The sequence below is a fragment of the Pinus tabuliformis genome, chromosome 7 (assembly GCF_031772625.1).
Source record: "Pinus tabuliformis cultivar Carrire ecotype Pingquan chromosome 7, CPIR1, whole genome shotgun sequence".
In the NCBI taxonomy this organism is placed as follows: domain Eukaryota; kingdom Viridiplantae; phylum Streptophyta; class Pinopsida; order Pinales; family Pinaceae; genus Pinus; species Pinus tabuliformis.
Genome location: NC_142293.1, coordinates 458,647,090 through 458,665,038, shown reverse-complemented (window position 1 = coordinate 458,665,038; position 17,949 = coordinate 458,647,090). Strand labels below are relative to the sequence as shown.

Sequence of the window (17,949 nt, the reverse complement as noted above, 5' to 3'; positions counted from 1 at the left end):
AGATTGAGGACACTAGTCACATTTTACAGGTTGAGAGAGATTAATAACCTCAAATACCATTGCCTCCATTATAACTATATTAATTATAACTTAGAACTATTACAACTATGTTATTTATCACTGCATTGTGTGTGTGTATGTGTGTGTGTGTGTGATTTTAATAGATATGCTTAGGATGGAGGGAATGATGTTTATTAACTCTCCAGTGAGTTTTATATAATATACATTTCGAGCATCGTTAAAATCACATTTTTGAGTAACACTTATTCATATAAAAAATTATAATATTTATTAAAATCAAATTGATAAATTTTCTTATTTTTAATCAATTTATTATTTAAATTATAACACTGAAAATTTAAATAATATTAAAAGATAATTTTAAGATACCAAATTATAAATATAAGAATATTACAATTTCAATTGCAAGTGTGCTAGAATTGTTTTTAAATCTATACACCAAAAGGCTAGAAATGTAATGAGAAATTAATCCACACCATTGTTAATTACTTATTCAAATGTAATTAGTAATTAAATTTTGAGGTTTTTTTTTAACTATCAAATACTTACAATTTCAAAGGTTGCATATCATTATTGATATGTACATACATTTTAAATTTTCCATCTTTAAGGCTCGATCGAGCTTTAGGGCTTGATCTAGCTCCAAAACAGGGGTTACATAGGAGCTCAATCGAGAGTTAGTTTTAATGCTCGATGAAACTATTTTTTAAGTACTCGAGGAGCTCGATCAAGCATTTAAAATTGCTTAATCAAGCATCCTTTTTTCACCAAAACGTGCACTCATTTCAACCAAAACACACCCTCATTTCACCAAAAAGTGTAACCCAACTCCATACTTTCACCCCTTAAAAAATCACATTTTCTTTCTAAACTCAAAACACCTTTGAAATCGCATCCCCTAGTTGTAATCTTTCTTTTGAGAACTTGTTGCACTTTTCTGCACCATATCGCACTTCAAAATGCGATCAGGCATTTTTAACATATTCCATCATATATGTGAAGAAGACTATAACAAGGGCTCGACCCCATGGATCATTTCACTCTTTAATTTGGTTATAAGAGCTCCACGCACATTTATTTAACAGAGATCTCATCTACCCTTATGGAGTGTGACTACATCTGCTTGACTTTTTTTTTTTAGAAGAAAAATCATAATATATTCATATAGAAAAGATTACATAATGCAAATTCAAGAAGCATATGCAGAAACGTGGACCGAGCCACATACAAATCTGCTTAAACAGATCCCAAATATAGCCCCGAAAGGCAACAAGGCAAACCCAACTATAAGGTGCAGAAGTGGCACCAAAGCACCAAGCAGACAAGCATCAAAAGACAGCGCAAGATCTGACCACCCAATACAAAAGGAGAGGCATGAAATGAGGAAGAGAGCAGCAAAAGAAGCCACTCCTTCCCCACCCCCTCAAACTCTCCACCCAAATCAGACGAGAAACAGAGGAAGAACACTACCTCAATCATCTGCCTCTGCCTGCAGAAAAGACCAATGGAAACATCCATGGAAGCGGCACGAAACAGAGCAAAGCACCACTGTTCCCTCAACGCTACAAAGGATATTCCGCGGCCAGAACAAACCTAACTGCCGCCGAGAAGGAGAAGACCCATCGGAGCAGAGGCGACACCGGGGGCAGAGGCGGCAAGGGTAGCCACTTCACCCCCGCTCAGAGAAAACTAAAGAACCAACAGATGAAACAAGCCTGCAGGATGAAACCCCCTCTACTTGCCTCTCGCCACTCAACTCAGGAGAGCCCGCTCCTCACGCCGTTCGCCACTCGCTTATGGAGAAACCCCGCAGATTTGCCGGAGAAACCCTCGCAATTCCCCGCTCGCCTCTGGAGATGCCCCCGCTGCGTGAGGAGAACCCTTGCTGATCACCGCTCTGGAGAAGCCCTCGCCGCCTGCGGAGAAAACCCCGCTGCTATCCGTTGTTGCTGCCTCTGACCGTTAAGCTGTCCGCTGCCCTCTGTCTACAAAGACTACTTTGCTAACCCCTAACCGCTATGTTATCCGCTGCCGGCTCCCTTGCTCCTGCTCGTCGCTCCTACGCTCACCGCTCCTGCTCCTGCTCCTCCCAGTTCTCCCGCTCCTGCTCCTCCTGGATCTCCTGCTCGCTGCTCCTGCGCTCACCGCTCCTGATCCTGCCAATTCCCATGCCCCTGCTCCTCCCAGATCTCCCGCTCTTGCTCCTCCTCTCGGTTCTCCCGCTCCTGCTCCTCCCAGTTCCCCTGCTCACCACTCCTGTGCTCACCGCTCCTACTCCTATCGGTTCCCCTGCTTCTGCTCCTCCCGGATCTCCCGCTCCTGCTCCTCCCAGTTCCCCTGCTCGCTGCTCCTGCACTTACCGCTTCTGCTCCTGCACTTACCGCTTACCGCTCCTGTGATTTCCCTTAGTCAATATTTTTCCCAAAAGATTGCATAATCTCTTCTATTGGCACTCTCATGTGACCCACGACTTGCCTTTGTTTTGAAGAATATTGTCACAAAATTTAAGTGCGCCTGACTTGCTTATTGCACTCTCACATTTTATTCTCCACCGCTTCTTCATTACCTTCATGACACCCATGTACGCATAAAACCTCTTACCTTACTTATTACACGAACACAACTTAATTTACATCCTTGATAACCCGTATTGCTAACAATCATGATTGCGCTAAAGCCTGGACTTACTATCCTCAACTTTTACACCCACATATCCTAATTTGGTAGCTAAATTCCTCTATCTTTATAAAGCCCGGTTGTGATTTACACAGCATCACCCCTCCTTGATTGGCGTACTCGGACACCTTAGTCTGTCAGCTTTGTTGATCCCTCCAGTGCTAATAATCATGATTGTGCCAAAACCTAAAACATTACCATTGTCAAGTTAGACTGCGACCCCAGTGCACTTTGTTTTTACAGTCAAGATATATGAACAGAAAAGGAACTAAAATAAGGTTTTGAGCTAACTTTGTCTCTCTACAATGAATATATTTGACATTCCAGGAAAAATAGATCTTCAGTGCATCAATGTATCTTCGTCTAGTCAAATTATGCCTCTAATAATGACAAAAGGGATAACCAGAGAAGCAATAGAAAGCAACATAGAAGAAGTGGTAAAATGTATAAAGTCCAGAGTGTTGATCCTTAAGGACACAAATTTCTTCATTAAAAAATAAATATAATTTCACAACCTATGATATTCAAAGAATTTATTTGGAAAGAAAGCCTAAAGACAAAAGAAGACAAAAATGTCTATATTAACATTAATAAATCCAAGTTGTACAAAGTGGATTCCCATGTAGCTGTATTTCCATGTATTGAAATGATAGAATAGATCCTATAGCATATTGATGATAAGAATATGATAGTTCAAAGTTCTAAAGGTGTGTCATTGGCTTCCTATTGAGCGATAAATATTTGAATGTATTACAAATTTCCCAAGCCACGGGACTACCTAAATTTGAAATGGTATGCTGATTTCAAAGAGTCCTCAAAATAAATCCTCAAGTAATGGTGGCAAGAGCATAGTGAATTCTGACAAAGGCTTCAAGGTATATATAAAACTAGGATGTTGAGGAGAATATACCAATACTGATCCAGGTGGAGGTTGGTGGCCACCCACCTATCCCACTTGGACCCCCACAACTATCTCTTTTAGTTTTTCAGTTTCCTTAATTGTAGCACAATTTACTATTTTTATCAATTTTTCAATTGGCTGAGTTGTAACTTGGTCAATTGGTTAAGCCCTAAACATATTTATGAACTCATATCATTCATACAGAAAATGAGAATTGAGTCTTGTGGGGAAATATACTAAGCTGGTAAAAGCAAAATCTTTAATGGAATCTTCATGACTTGATTGGTATCAAATAAATATTTTTTTGTGAATGTGTTGACCCATTGATTAGAGAAAGGATGGGGAGTAAATTGTAATTGCAAGAAAACTGATTTTATAAACTATTTGAAGTCTATGAAACAAAAAGGAACAACCTCTTTGACCGTAAAATAAATCAGGTTCCATCATCCACCCTGGCAAAAAATACCCAAAATAATGAAAAAATTGCATGAAAATATAAATAAATAAAAGGGTAAATGCATGAGAAAGGCTTCTTGCATAGAGAGGTGATGCAAGTAACTTCATTGAGGCTATGGACCCTCACTAATAGTGAATAAATACTTTTGATTTCTTGAGTGACCCTGTTGGGGCTATGGATGCTCGTTGGGAGCAGAGGAACACTAAAGAATTGTATTTACTTCCGAACACCTTAAACTTACTTGCATAATGTCTTCACCTCCTATCAAATATTTTGGTTTTTTACTCTTGTTTAAATTGGTGTGTATGATCTAAGACTAAAATAAGTTAACGAAGTGACTACTGTTTTAATTGAAACTAAACTATTAAACAAGTGGTATCCATGGATTTGAATCAATTCTTCCCAAATGTTAATCTCCATCATATATAAGGGCTAAACTATAGATATTTAGGTTCTAACAGTGATTCAACAATTGTTGAAGTAGCTACAAAAACCGCAATTTTTTTCAATGAGAGCCAAAATTTGGAGCCCCCATTTCTTTCAAACTATAAACATCTCTATACCAAACCCTGCTTCATAGTCCTTACTCAACAAAGTCAATATATTTTTAACTTAAATATGACCATAAATTTCTTTCCGCAATGCACTCTTGAAAGACAACGTAGTGTATCCCTTTAGTATAGTGCAAGTCAATAATCCTTCTTATGACTAGCGCTTGCATTTATCCTTGTGAAGGAGCATTAATGGTGCATTTATTTCACCTCACATAAGTGAAATCCTATATATATTCCCTACAAAAATTTAATTGCACCATTTGGTTTTATCACAAGGGCTCTTTTCTTCCTCAACATGTCATAAATTTCCAATGTTTCCTTACCCTCCTGAGGTGCATTGCTCCACCTGATCCCAGAGTTGTCACCCCACGTGTTAGGTAAGATTTGCACTCCCCTAACCTACAATAATTTCTTTATCAATAAATTCATGCATTTCCTAGTCTTGTGTGCAAACTTTCATTTCTTGACCTCCTATCTTCCATCTTGTATGAAACCCAAAGTGTTCAGTCCACTTGTAGTACTTAGCCATTCTTCCCCATTCCCATTTCCTTTCACACATATGATTTTACTTAATCAACTTTGCACCCTCTTGATAATGTACACTTCCCTCATTCTCTACGGTGCATCCTATGAATGTGGACTACATTAATCCACTACATAATGCCACATATTCCTTCATTTCCCTTCCACATTGTGGCACAAGTCAGTTGTATATCTTTACTTGTCACCCCACGCAATAGTGCAATCTCTCCTTTTGAAATATGTTGTCCATTTACAATGCAACGTGGTCATTATATATGTTCCCTTATGTCGCCACACATCCTTGCACTTTATTCCACCCATCACCCTATCCAAGGTTGCAAGACTTTCAAATTTTTAGAATAATGGGTTGTAGCGTGATACACTCTATATTAACATACCCTACCTTGCATGCACATATGCCACTATTAGTCTAAAACCTTTCCCTGTGCTAAAACACATTCCTTGATCATAGACTGAGATATCGCATTGTGCTGCATAATTGAGCTTCAATTGTTTTCCTGATGTTGTTTATCATGATGAATATATTTGAAAGGTTAGGTACAGTGGACTTGCAGTGTCTCAACATTTCACCATCATTAGGAGGGATGAAAATGCCAAAGAAGTGATTGAGAAAAGAGATTGTATAAGAAGGTCACTCGAAACCTCTATCACTTCAATCCTAACATATACATATACAAATCATTTTATTGATAAATCTATGTTGATAACATGGTAAGAAATATACTAGTTGTTTTCTCGAAAAGAGATTTTTGATGATGAGGGAGATGATGAAGTCTATCAAAATTTCAGACAGTCTTGGTTACATAAATTTACATCACATCCCATAGTATTCCCTTTTGGGGATGCCATCAAATGGAGCATGAAATGCATGGAGGCTAGTGATATGACCACTTGGAACAATTGCAGGAAGGGTATAACAATATTCACATACCCATGTATCACTAAGTACTATAACTTTCCTAAATATCAAATGGATCTCAAGAAAAATAGTATAACAGCTTTGGTATAAGCAACAAAGATATCCTCAAGGCTTGGCAGCAAGACCCTAATAAGTTCTGGATTAAAATTGATGGGGTGTACAAAACTGAGTTGCTAAGAGGATCATATCAACTTATTATGGCTATGTGTTCTCGACTATATGGAAGACCAAATGTAGAGAAATATGAAGCGATTTGGGTAATGTACACATGCGCCCAAGAAGGAAGCATATTTATCTGGCCCAAAATTCTAGCAGATTCTATTCAAATAAGAGTAAGATAAGCCCAAATTCCACCAATAAAGAAACAACAATAATTTTACATGGTTGCAGACCTTCTCAATTTTATATGATATAATGAATTCTAGATGATGGGATGGAGATGGGTTTTCTCCCCAAAGATTAAGTTAATCCACATCTATTACGAGAATTTATGGGGAAATCATTATTGATCACGTTATGCGAGAATAGTAGAAGGATTCATCTCACCATTTTTTTGTATTCTCTTTGACAGTGAAGTGCCTTGCATGTTTGGTCATGCCAAGGAGACATAGCATAATGTGGTAGACTAGTTCACACCACCTGATGCCACATACTTTATGGTGTTTGGTGAATACAAGTCCCCACATCAACTCCCACTATTCATCAGAGGTAAAGAAATTTTATAGGAAGTGTCATACCAAGTGATAACAAGATATGGAGGTATGTTGGTTCAAACGAAGAAAGCACCATGGCCTACCTAACCATTCTATGTAGCAATATACTACGCAAAAAGTTATAAATAAATGGAAGTTGAAGCAACAAACCTGTAATGCTTAAAATTTGGAGAAATCAATTTCCACGTGTATGATCGTAGAAGCGTAGTGGCAACTCACTGATCTCAGTTGAAATATAGATGGCCATACACATCGAGCACCAATGGAGATGAAGAGAAAATGAAGAACTACTACAATGTTGTAGAGGTCATGAAAACTTGGAAAAAGGAAATGACCCTTAACAGATTAATGGTGTTGATACTACTGTTGGAGAGTCATTAAAGGGAAAATATGTCAAAGATAAAAAGGCTACTAAAAGGAGGGAAAGAGAAAAGGAAGCAACCAATAAAGAAAAACAAAAGAAATTGAAAGAAGATAAATGGCTCAGAAAGGAAAGAGAAAGAAAGGAGGAAGCTAAGGTGGAACAAATGGCTAAAGAAGAAAGAGAAAAGGCTCTAAGGGAGGAACAATAAAGAAGAAAGCGGGAGGAAGATAAAATGAAACGGGAATAGGAAAGAATGGTGAAAGAAACAATTGAAAAATAAGCTCGAGAGGAAACAAGACAAAAGGAACAGGCTAATAAAGAAGCAGGAATCATATTTTCCAGCATGAATGTTGAACCTTTGACCCCAGTTTCAATACCACACACAAGGGACCACCTACTACTCAGAGAGATGGGTATCATAGCTGGTGATGGAAATCAAGTTCTAGATTTTTCAAGCTTCTGGTTCGATCATAGCTCCAACAAGATTGTTCAATAAATATGCAAATATTTAGCTCGAGAACCAACAAAACCTATCTCAGTGATAAATGAGTAGAATATTGTGTCTAACACCATGAAAAATCCTTTAGTTATTGCTTCTGCGAGATCAGATTTCTCTACTACCACAGAAAGAAACATTGAGGACTTTTTGGATAAGGTCAAAGAATTAGAAAGGAGCTTGAGTAATTCACAAATGGAAAATCATAAGCTTCATAAAGAGAATCAAGCTTTGTTAGCCCCAAGCTCTAATGATAAATATTTCTAAGTATCAACACTAGAATAAAATAAGTTATTCAAAGATATTATGAGGAAATTGTACAAGGAATTAGCCACACTTCAGAAGGTAGCTTCCACACTTAAGTCTTTCAAAATACAATAAAAATCAAAAGGTACATCGTTGAGCGAAGCCCTAATAGTTGTAAACATAATTTATGGGTAGGGCACAAAGCATCCAACTACACTGACAAACTTACCAAGAAAATATGAGATGGGAAAAGCGAAAGATAAGGCATAGATCATACTATCCATCCAAGCCCCAAAAAAACTAGGGAAGGATGTTATCATAATTATGAATTTTTATTAGCAACTGCATAGCATGATGGAAGTTCTGACCAAAGCACACAAAATAGTCCCCATTGGAACACATGGGAAGATAAAGCCATAACAAGAGATCCAATGGGAGATAAAAGAAATGAAAGACGAATTCAATTTGGCCATGAATCAAAAGGACATGAAGCCTACCAAGGAGGCTATTGAATGATAGGTGACAGAACAAACAAAGTTACACATGATGCTCACTACATTATTCTACTGAATACATTCTGATATGAAAACAATAATTCCCAACACCTTCGAGTGTGAGATAACCTATGAAAGGTTGATATCAGACAAACTCTTTTCCATAGCATTTGCTTACAAGGCATGGCATGTTTATCTGACATAGATATCATCGAATCAGTTGCATAAAGGATGTTTATTTTTATTATTTTGAATTTCAAGGTAATTATGTGAAAATAGAATAGAATTAGAAATAATGTAAGATAGAAATTAGGCATGAGGGTAATTGGAAATTCATGGAAGGTGATGTAGGAATTTACGGGATAAGTTCCTCAGATAGAACACCAAAAGACACCGCTCACAAACAAAACACAGATCAATACACCAGTATTCTTGACGTGGTTAAAACCCTGAAAGAGGGAAACAGTCCACGGCCTGAGCCAATGTGACCACTTCAGGCAATTTATTAATAAAAGGAAGAAAATTTACATAAGCTTCTCTCATGAATTGTCACCCTACAAATGACCCTCTATGCTCTTTAAATAGAGATCATGGATGAATCAGGTGTTAAGCCATGGATCAAGTGTCGGTAATACCAAGGAGAGAATGAAATGTCAAATCACTTCATGTCTAGAACATATCGTGACTGTCGGATTGCAAGTTACAAAAGTACATAGTAAATAAACACACTTTACCTAACTCTACACTAGACCAAGTTATACTTAACTATTTCCTCTGTGTCGAAATATCCTAACATCCCCCCTTAAGAACAACTTGGGATAGGATTGAAGGATGTACAAATATGACACAATAGGAGAAGGAAGGAGGCATTAGAACATATCCCCCTTAATGACAACTTCCTGAACTCCAACCATAAATAGAAGTTCAGTAAACTTCACCTCTGTGAGAGCCTTTGTAAATATGTTTGCAAATTGATCATCGGTTGAACAATATTGCACTTCAAGAACATGGTCATGAATGAGCTTTCTGGTGAAGTGCATTTGTAGTTCAATGTGTTTTCTACATTGATGTTGGACTGGATATTTGCATAGTTGAATGGAACTTTGATTATCACACCAAAGTGTAGTCGCATGCTGTTGCTGAAAGCCAAAATCTAACAGGATTTGACAAAGCCATAGGGATTCCTTACTAGATTCTATGGTGCCACGATAATCTGCTTCTGTTGAAGAAATAGAAATGACACTTTTCTTATTGCAATCCCATGTAATAGGTCAAGAACCAAGAGTGAAGACATAACCTGCAGTAGACTTCCGATCGTCAGGGTCACCAGCCCAATTAGAATCAGCCAAACCAACCAATAGAGGAGATGCTTCTGCACTGTAATGAATCCCATACTGATATGTACCTCGAACATAACGAAGTATTCTTTTAGCTGCTTTCCAATGACTTTCATGTGGGTTTCACATAAACCGAGAAATAAGGCCAACAACAAAGGAAAAGTCGGTATGGGTTAGATACAAAATTTTACCTACAAGCTAATGGTATAAGGTAGCATCAACTTCAGGGGAAGTACAAGTGGCTGAAAGTTTGGCTCTAGACTGAAAGGGAGAAGGGGTTGGCTTACAGTCTTCTATGTGAAAGTGGCGTAGAATATCACAAGCATACTTGGATTGGGAAAGGGAAATACCTTCCTTGGATTGCAAAACTTGAAGACCAAGAAAATAATGCAAGTGTCCTAATTATGTCATTTCAAACTGCCTTTTAAGGTTGGACTTCACATGTTTTATAAGGTTGGGATCACTACCAGTAAGGATAAGATCATCAACATAAAGAAAAAGAATGATAAGAGACTTACCCACTTTCTTGGTGTAGATAGTATTGTCAGAATGACACCTAGAAAAGCCAGTATCTAAAGGAAAGCTATCCATTTTTGCATACCAAGCCCTAGGGGCTTGCTTGAGACCATAAAGGCATTTCTTAAGCCAACATACAAGGTTGGAGTCTACTTGTATAAATCTAGGAGGTTGTTCCATATAGATTTCTTCATGCAATTCCCCATGCAAAAAGGCAGATTTAACATCCATCTGATGGACTTCCCATTTGAAAGAGGTAGCAAGGGAAAGAATAATGTAGATAGAGTTCATTTTGGCAACAAGGGAGAAGGTTTTAGTATATTCAATGCCTTCAACTTGTGAAAAACCCTTAGCAATAAGAAGAGCTTTATGTTTATCAAATTTTCCATCTAGTCCATACTTGGTTCTGTAAACCCATTTGCATCTAACAAGTTTTCATCCCATTGGAAGAGGAACAAGATCCCATGTATCATTTGTCAATAATGAATGATATTCTTCATTCATAGATGCGTCCCAATCTAGATGGCCTGAAGCTTCTGTAAAGGTGTCAGGATTATAATTCGTTGAAGCTTAAGATAGTAAAGAAGAGGCTCTATCGAACTGAGAACGTGTATGTCGTTGATCTGTAGGATCACCTGCAAGAGCACCTGCTGCATCCCGAGTAGCATAGACCCATTTTGGAAGCTGAGGAGCTGAAGGAGGATCCTGAGAAGGTGGGGGAGGATTTTCATCCTTGCTGTCATCATCTGAAGAAGAATTATTTTCAGAAGTAGAAGGGATAGAGAGAGGTGGCACATCCGCCAAACTAGGCTCGTAGGCCGATATCTTTTCAGCAAACTTTACATCTCTTCTAGTGATAACATTTTTGGACTTAAGTGGAATAAGTCTATATCCTTTGACATCTTCAGAATATCCAACAAAAATACATTTTTCACTCTTAGGTTCTAAAGCTTTATGTTTCTCATCTGGAATATGGGCCCATGCTTCACTTCCAAAAACACGAAAGTGACTGATATCTGGTTTAATTGAGCTCCATGATTGTTCTAGAGTGATATTCTTTAAAACCTTAGTAGGAATGCAATTTAATATGTAATTTTCACAATTAATTGCTTCTGCCCAAAAATTAAGACTAAGTCCTTTAGGCTGAAGCATACAATTAGCCATTTCCTTTAAGGTGTGATTCTTCGTTTCAGCTACACCATTTTGTTGTGGAGTATATGGAACAGTATGTTGCATTTGAATTCCATGCTTAGTGCAAAAGTGGATGAATTTGTTGCTAACATATTCTCCACCATTATTAGATCTTAGCTTAAGAATTTGATGTCTAGATTGTTTTTAAACAAAGGCCTTAAAGGCCAAGAACATGTTAAATACTTTACTCTTGAGTTTCAAAAAGTATACCCAAGTGCGTCTGGAGAAATCATCAATGAAAGTTAAGAAATACTTGTAGCCAAAGAATGAAACAATTGGAAGTGGACCACATGAATCACTATGCACAAGCTATAAAGGGGCTGAGACGTGCCAAGAGGCATGTTTTTCGAAACTATCTCGATGATGTTTTTCGAGTACACATCCAGAACAAACAACATCTCTACAAGATACCATAGAAAGGCCTGTCACTATATTTTCTTTACATAGATTTTGAAGGGAGCAATAGTTTATGTGACCAAATCTCTCATGCCAAAGTTTGCTCACTTCATCATTATGAGCAACAAATAAAAAGGGAAGAGTTGATGACTCAAAGTTGATAAAATTATACAACCTTGTAGAATCATCAGCAATGCCAGTGACTAAAATCTGTTTAGGATCTCTTAGGTCCTTAATTACAACATCGTGAGCTGAAAATTAAATGGTTTTACCTTCACCTGAATGAGTTATCTGATATACAGTTAGAAGGTTGCAGGCTAAGGTTGGAACACATAATACATGATTAAATTGACCATGTTATAGACATTTTTGTGCCTTACAGCATGGAGCATGAAATGTCAATAATCCAAGGGATCCAAAGTCCCTAAACATGTTGTTCTTACCCTTAGAGGAACAAGGTCAGCAAACCACAGCTCTGCAAATCAGTTCTCCACTGAAAAACACTCAAAAACAGGTCAATTTTGGATCAAAGCAGCTGCTCCACTAGGCATCTGCGCTGCATAGCAGGTACAACAAAGGCTACCTGCGTTGCATAGCAGGTAGAACAAAGGCTACCTGCGTTGGGCGTACTTGGACATGTGGAGGAATCTTTTTCTCAAAGTGTCAGTGCCCAGGAAGCTTCCAAAAAGGCACTTGATCATAAGATTCGCCTAATGATGAGTTAAGAGCTTCTAAAACTCCAAGTGGAAGGCAGAAACTCTGAGTGAAGGACTGAAGAACAACTGGAGTCGAAGAGGACAACAAGTCACACATCAAGCTGACTTATCTTCACTCCAAAACTCTATATAAGGATCTCATCCCATGGGATCAGGAGGCGGGAATTTTGTGCAAAGAATTGCTGTTGGTTTACAGTTGTGAGCATTGGGTGATTGCTTGAGGGAGGTGAAGAAGAGATTTCTCTCCGTCGGGAAGGTGATGCTGGATTGGACCTCTCATGGTTGTATCACCGCCTGAACCTTACTTCCATATATTAATAAAGCATTTGAGGTTCTTCTATTCGCATGTGTTTCAATGATGTATTGTCTTACTTGCGTATTTGATTTATGCTAATCCTTGAATCAGTTATGAATGCATGCCTCTTGTAGTTTCCTTTCTTTGTCTTGTTTGCAGGATCTCGTGTAGCTGGGCCCGTGAAAAGACTTGGAGCTGGGAGCAAGCGGCGAATAGAGGAGATTGGATCGACCATTTGCGCAAGACATCGGTAAGTGGATCTCTTCCTTCTATCTCTTGCATGTCATAAAGAAGAAACTTTAGATAGCTTTGCTTTCAGCTGTTGCTAAGGAACTGTCACCCTTAGAGTGGGTTAGGGTCATTCCGAGTTGGATACTTTCCCCCACAAAAGACTGGCGACTCCACTGGGGAGCGTGTCTTGTTGGTAGCTTGTGTTTCTTGCTATTCATTTCTTAAACAAAAGAGTACCGAATCGAACTGCATTCGAGTCCTTCGAATGCAAAGTAGAGGGGCAGCTACTCTAGCCCAGTGCTGGGCATGTTTATGATTTGAAGAGCTGATCCACAAGGACTCTTTTTAGCTCTTTGTGATAGTGTTCATCTTCCTTTAATCATCCTCTAGTGTATACTTGACTGATAGCAACTGATTTGGCCAAAAACCGTTCATTTTTGAGCAAACTGTGAGCCGGAATCTGAGAGAGACGAGAGTTGTCTCATCAGTGCAGCTGCAACAAAGGCTACCTGCACTGCAACGCAGGTCCCGAAGGGGCTACCTGCGCTGCATCTCAGGTTGACAGTGCAGCACCTGCGCTGATCCAGTTTTGCCTTGTGCAGCTGGGATTCCCCACTGTCTGTTGCCCATTTTTCAGTATTGTTTTGCAGCCTGTTGTCAACCTGTATACCCAGCTGAAACCACTTCTCTTTGCCTTCATTCCGCCTCAGTTGTATGAAGAAACCGTGACTGTTCTTATTGTATTTCTTGCTGTCATTCACAGTTTCCCATAGCGAAAGTGAACTAGTCTTGCTATGACCTCTTGGATCTAGACCTGCGAGAAAGTGTCGTTGTGATTCTAAGAGCTAGTTTATTGCTGTTCATAGCTGCTTGAGCATTTGCTTTCGTTATATGGTTCGAATTTCAGTATTTCTTGTGTTGAAACGAGTGAATCTTAAGGTGTTCTTTTGATTATTGGACAAACACTTGTTGCTTTCGCTTGAAATTGAATTCGAAATTATACAACAGCTTTCTTTTTGTAATACATCAACATTAAGGAAGAAGAAAAGAAATACTTGCATTGTGCATGTGCATTTTGACAGTTTGCATGTCGATTTAGGAAAAGTGCATCAGTGTGTGCTCTATGATCTGTTTGAAAAGATGATGTCTTTCTTTTCCTTCAGTAGTTGAGGTTCTCATAAGTTGAAAGAATTGAAAAAGCTTGCTTATCATTCTTAGACTGCATTTAGGAGTTGTATCATACATCACGTGGTGATCCATAAAGGCAAACTGCTAAGCAAGATCAACCTAAAAAGAACTGAATTTATCTAACAATGCTTTGAAACATAACGAAACACAGTAGAGGTCTAGGTAGAGACGTGAACCGACGTCGTTAAACATAGTGACTGTTGATCTCTACGAAGGTGGGTGATTCCTCCTGAGGGACGATAGCACTAATACGGACTTGTGCCCCCGCGTACCGTCGCGTATATTGGGGGACCCCTATAGGAACAAAGCCTTTATCCATAGGAAGCCGTGTCGGCCGCCCTACTGATCGCGATGCAGTGAACACAGCATTCACGAAGATCGACCACTCGTACCGTAAAACGTATTCTGTGGTTTCGCGAAAGGTTTGGCACACCCTTGCCTAGAACTCCAGAGTAGTTTCTTTTGGCCTTTTTCAAACTCTATAACTGAAAAAGTCCATCCGAGCATTTGTCACTTCAGGCTCGTTAATATATCGAAGGAGACTAGAGTCATCTTTAGCTTTTTCTCGACTCTTAAAACATGAAAAAGCAAGTTGTGTCTTAAAAAGCGTCTAAAATTAATTCATTTCGAAAACACATTTTACCCTATGCATTGTTGGTTGATCAAGTAATCTGCAACCGTGGAAGAAAGTCAATCGATGAACCGTCGTTCGCGGAGGAATACGAGACAACCGTCTTTGTCCCCGGAATCGAAAACAACCCGGGCAAAGCGATCTCGTTCAACTGGTTCCAAATCTCCTGTCAAAGTTAGAACAAGTGTTCCGACGACATCTGAGGTTCTGGTTACTCCAAACATTTCTGGAAACCCTGCCCCTATTGAAGAAGTTCAACAGCCCCAGAAGGACAGTAGCACTGATCCTAGTTTGAGAGCAAATACTTGTGTTACTGAATCAGTTCCATCAGTGATCGGTTCAGAGAGTCTTGCTCCTCAAACAACTGTCGCTGTCGAAACGACCCCTTCTTCGGCACCAGAAATATTCTACGGACCTGACGGTCTTCCTCTTCCACCCGGTCTGATCGCAATAGAAGAGATTGTAGAAGATCCGCAAGCAACTACCCCAACACATTTTGGAGCAGGGATCACTCTACTTCCTACTGCATCAGAAGCTAGCCTATCACCCAGAGAAGTTCCTAAAGAATCACTAGGCAATCTACTGGATAGACTAAAAATGTCTGAACAACCGTCGACATCTAGGACTGTGCCAAGTGACACAGCGACAGCAGAACTCCCTGCAGTCATTCCGACAATGTTCGCCGGCATACCATCTGTCCCTAGCTCTCAACAGCTGGAGGGGGTCCCTTCGGGGGCCATGACGACAGTATGGTTTGTTCCTGTTTGTTCTCCCGGGATAATGCCCGGTAACTCCTATGTTGGAACTCAACAGATTGATCCTTTCGGAAATCAGTTTGGGCAATCCGGTCCTCGAGGTGTAATAAATCCTCTCGGTTCCGGACCACCACCGTATGGGGGGCAATATGCTTTTTCATTACCCCCTCCGGGAGGTTACCCATACGGGAGTTCACAACCATACTCAGGTTATACTGGAATAACTACAAGTGGTTGGATACCTATGCTACCCCAGCAACCAAGAGTTGTGTATTCTATGCAACAACAGATGCCTGTGACGAACATCCCGACGACACCAGCAATTGTGACTGTGTCGCAAGTTCAAACGATACCTGTTACATGTCAACCTCAGTTTTCTCAGGTTGTAATGCAACAACCCTTTGACCCTGCAACCCAACCACAATCGCCGGCTAGCGAGGCGTCGCAAACACAAACGGGTACTCTTACCCCTCATCTTGGCCCAGCGGTAAGCATCGCACAACAACCAACGGTATCACAACCATGGTTGGTGCAGTATCAACAACCGCAGTTCCAGCAAGTGTACCAAGGTACCGAGCAGCAAATTTTTGCGAATAATGGACGACCGTACCTACAATACGGTCAAAACCAACCACTCTACGGTGGAGTAGTCCATCAACCGTATCAGTCATATCAGCATCAATTACATTATGCTGGTATGCAAAGACCAACTGCTCAGGCGATTCCATCGTATCCTGGGTACGCTTCACCTAACCTAAGTCAACAGCTGCCATTCGTGGCAACTTTGGAGTTACCCGATTTACATCGGTTGACAAACGATCCGATTGCCTACGCCCCTTGGTGGCCCATGATTCCTCACAAACTTCCATCGGACATTCCTAAATTCAATGGAAATCCAGGTGAAGACCCGTCGAATCACGTCATGACCTTTCATCTGTGGTGTTCATCGAACTCTCTGAACGATGATTCGATAAGACTTCGCCTCTTCCAGAGGACATTGACAGGTCCGGCGGCTAAATGGTATATAGAATTGCCGAGAGCCTCTTTCGACAATTTCAGCTCCTTAGCCACGACTTTCTTAACCCATTTTCAATTACCTATCAGGTATGAAACAGGAACCGAGATACTGACCAACTTCAAACAGACGACAGCTACTCACATATCTGATCATATACATGAGTGGCGTCACCGTCGTAGGATGGTGAAAACATACGTTCCAGCTATAACGGAAGATGTGGCCAAAGGGGGAGTCGTAACAGAGGAGCAGGTCATTGCTCGTGCTCAATATTTAGACTTGGTATATACTCAGTCTGGCACGCTCTATGACAAAATACCTGATGCCCCTAGACCTGAATTTTCAATTCCTCCCCCTCCTAAATCGAATATTGACTCTCATGCCGGAGATGGCGTGATTGGCACTGCAAACGCGAAGTCGAGAAAGGCCTCACCTCAGAAAGCCCGTATGACTTCAGATCGAAACACCCATGAAGAAATTCTTGCTTCAGAAGTAAATGCCATATCTGCAGATAAAGGCAAAGAAACCACTCAACCAGGAAGCAAGAAGAAACAAAACAAAGGGAAGAAGAAGCAGCAGGATGATCCGTCACCTGAAAAAGCTTCTTCAAGCTCTCCTAGGAAAGGGAAACCGAAATGGCCATGTCAGATATGTGATGATGAAAATCACAAGACATCAGATTGTCCGTACAAAGCTGAGCTCAAGAGATTCTTTAAAAGTCCAAAGAACCCAGCTGTGTTGACTGATCCATTTCCCAATCCAGGTCAAAATATGGTTGATGGTGGAAATGCTTCCCCGTCGCAAGTGCTGATGTTGTCGATCTCTAAGCAACAAAATGATGCTTTGATTTCGACAAGGAACAAAGATTATGGGAATCCGCAATTGTCAAACGAAAAAGGTAAAGATCAACCTAGTAGTTCGACAACAACTTCGACAGAAGTTTTCCCACCCGTAATGACAGAATTAACAATAAAACCACCTAAGGGTGTAGTACACAAGTCGACGTTTAATCCTCGTGCCAGGGCGGCGCAGCATTATAACATAGTAGAAGATTTGGCTCAATCACCATCCGCTATGTCGACTCTAGAAGTACTACAAAATTGTCCGTCCCAAAGGCAGGCATTGTTATCGGCAATAGGGGGGGTTGATCCTAAGGATTCCAATCTTGTGTCCTTTGATCACAAAGGGTATGACCCCCAGTTACCAGCTCAACTAGCCTTCCTTATCCAAGTGAAGGCCCTCAACAAAACTGTTCACAGAACAATTATTGACGAGGGGGCATCGACCTGTATTA

At 40.0% G+C, this 17,949-nt stretch overlaps 1 pseudogene; it reads right to left on the bottom strand.

Moving 5' to 3' along the window:
• LOC149247944 (protein LATERAL BRANCHING OXIDOREDUCTASE 1-like) overlaps positions 1–2,602 on the bottom strand; it is a 365,669-nt pseudogene extending 363,067 nt beyond the window's left edge.
• Positions 2,603–17,949: the final 15,347 nt, after the last annotated feature.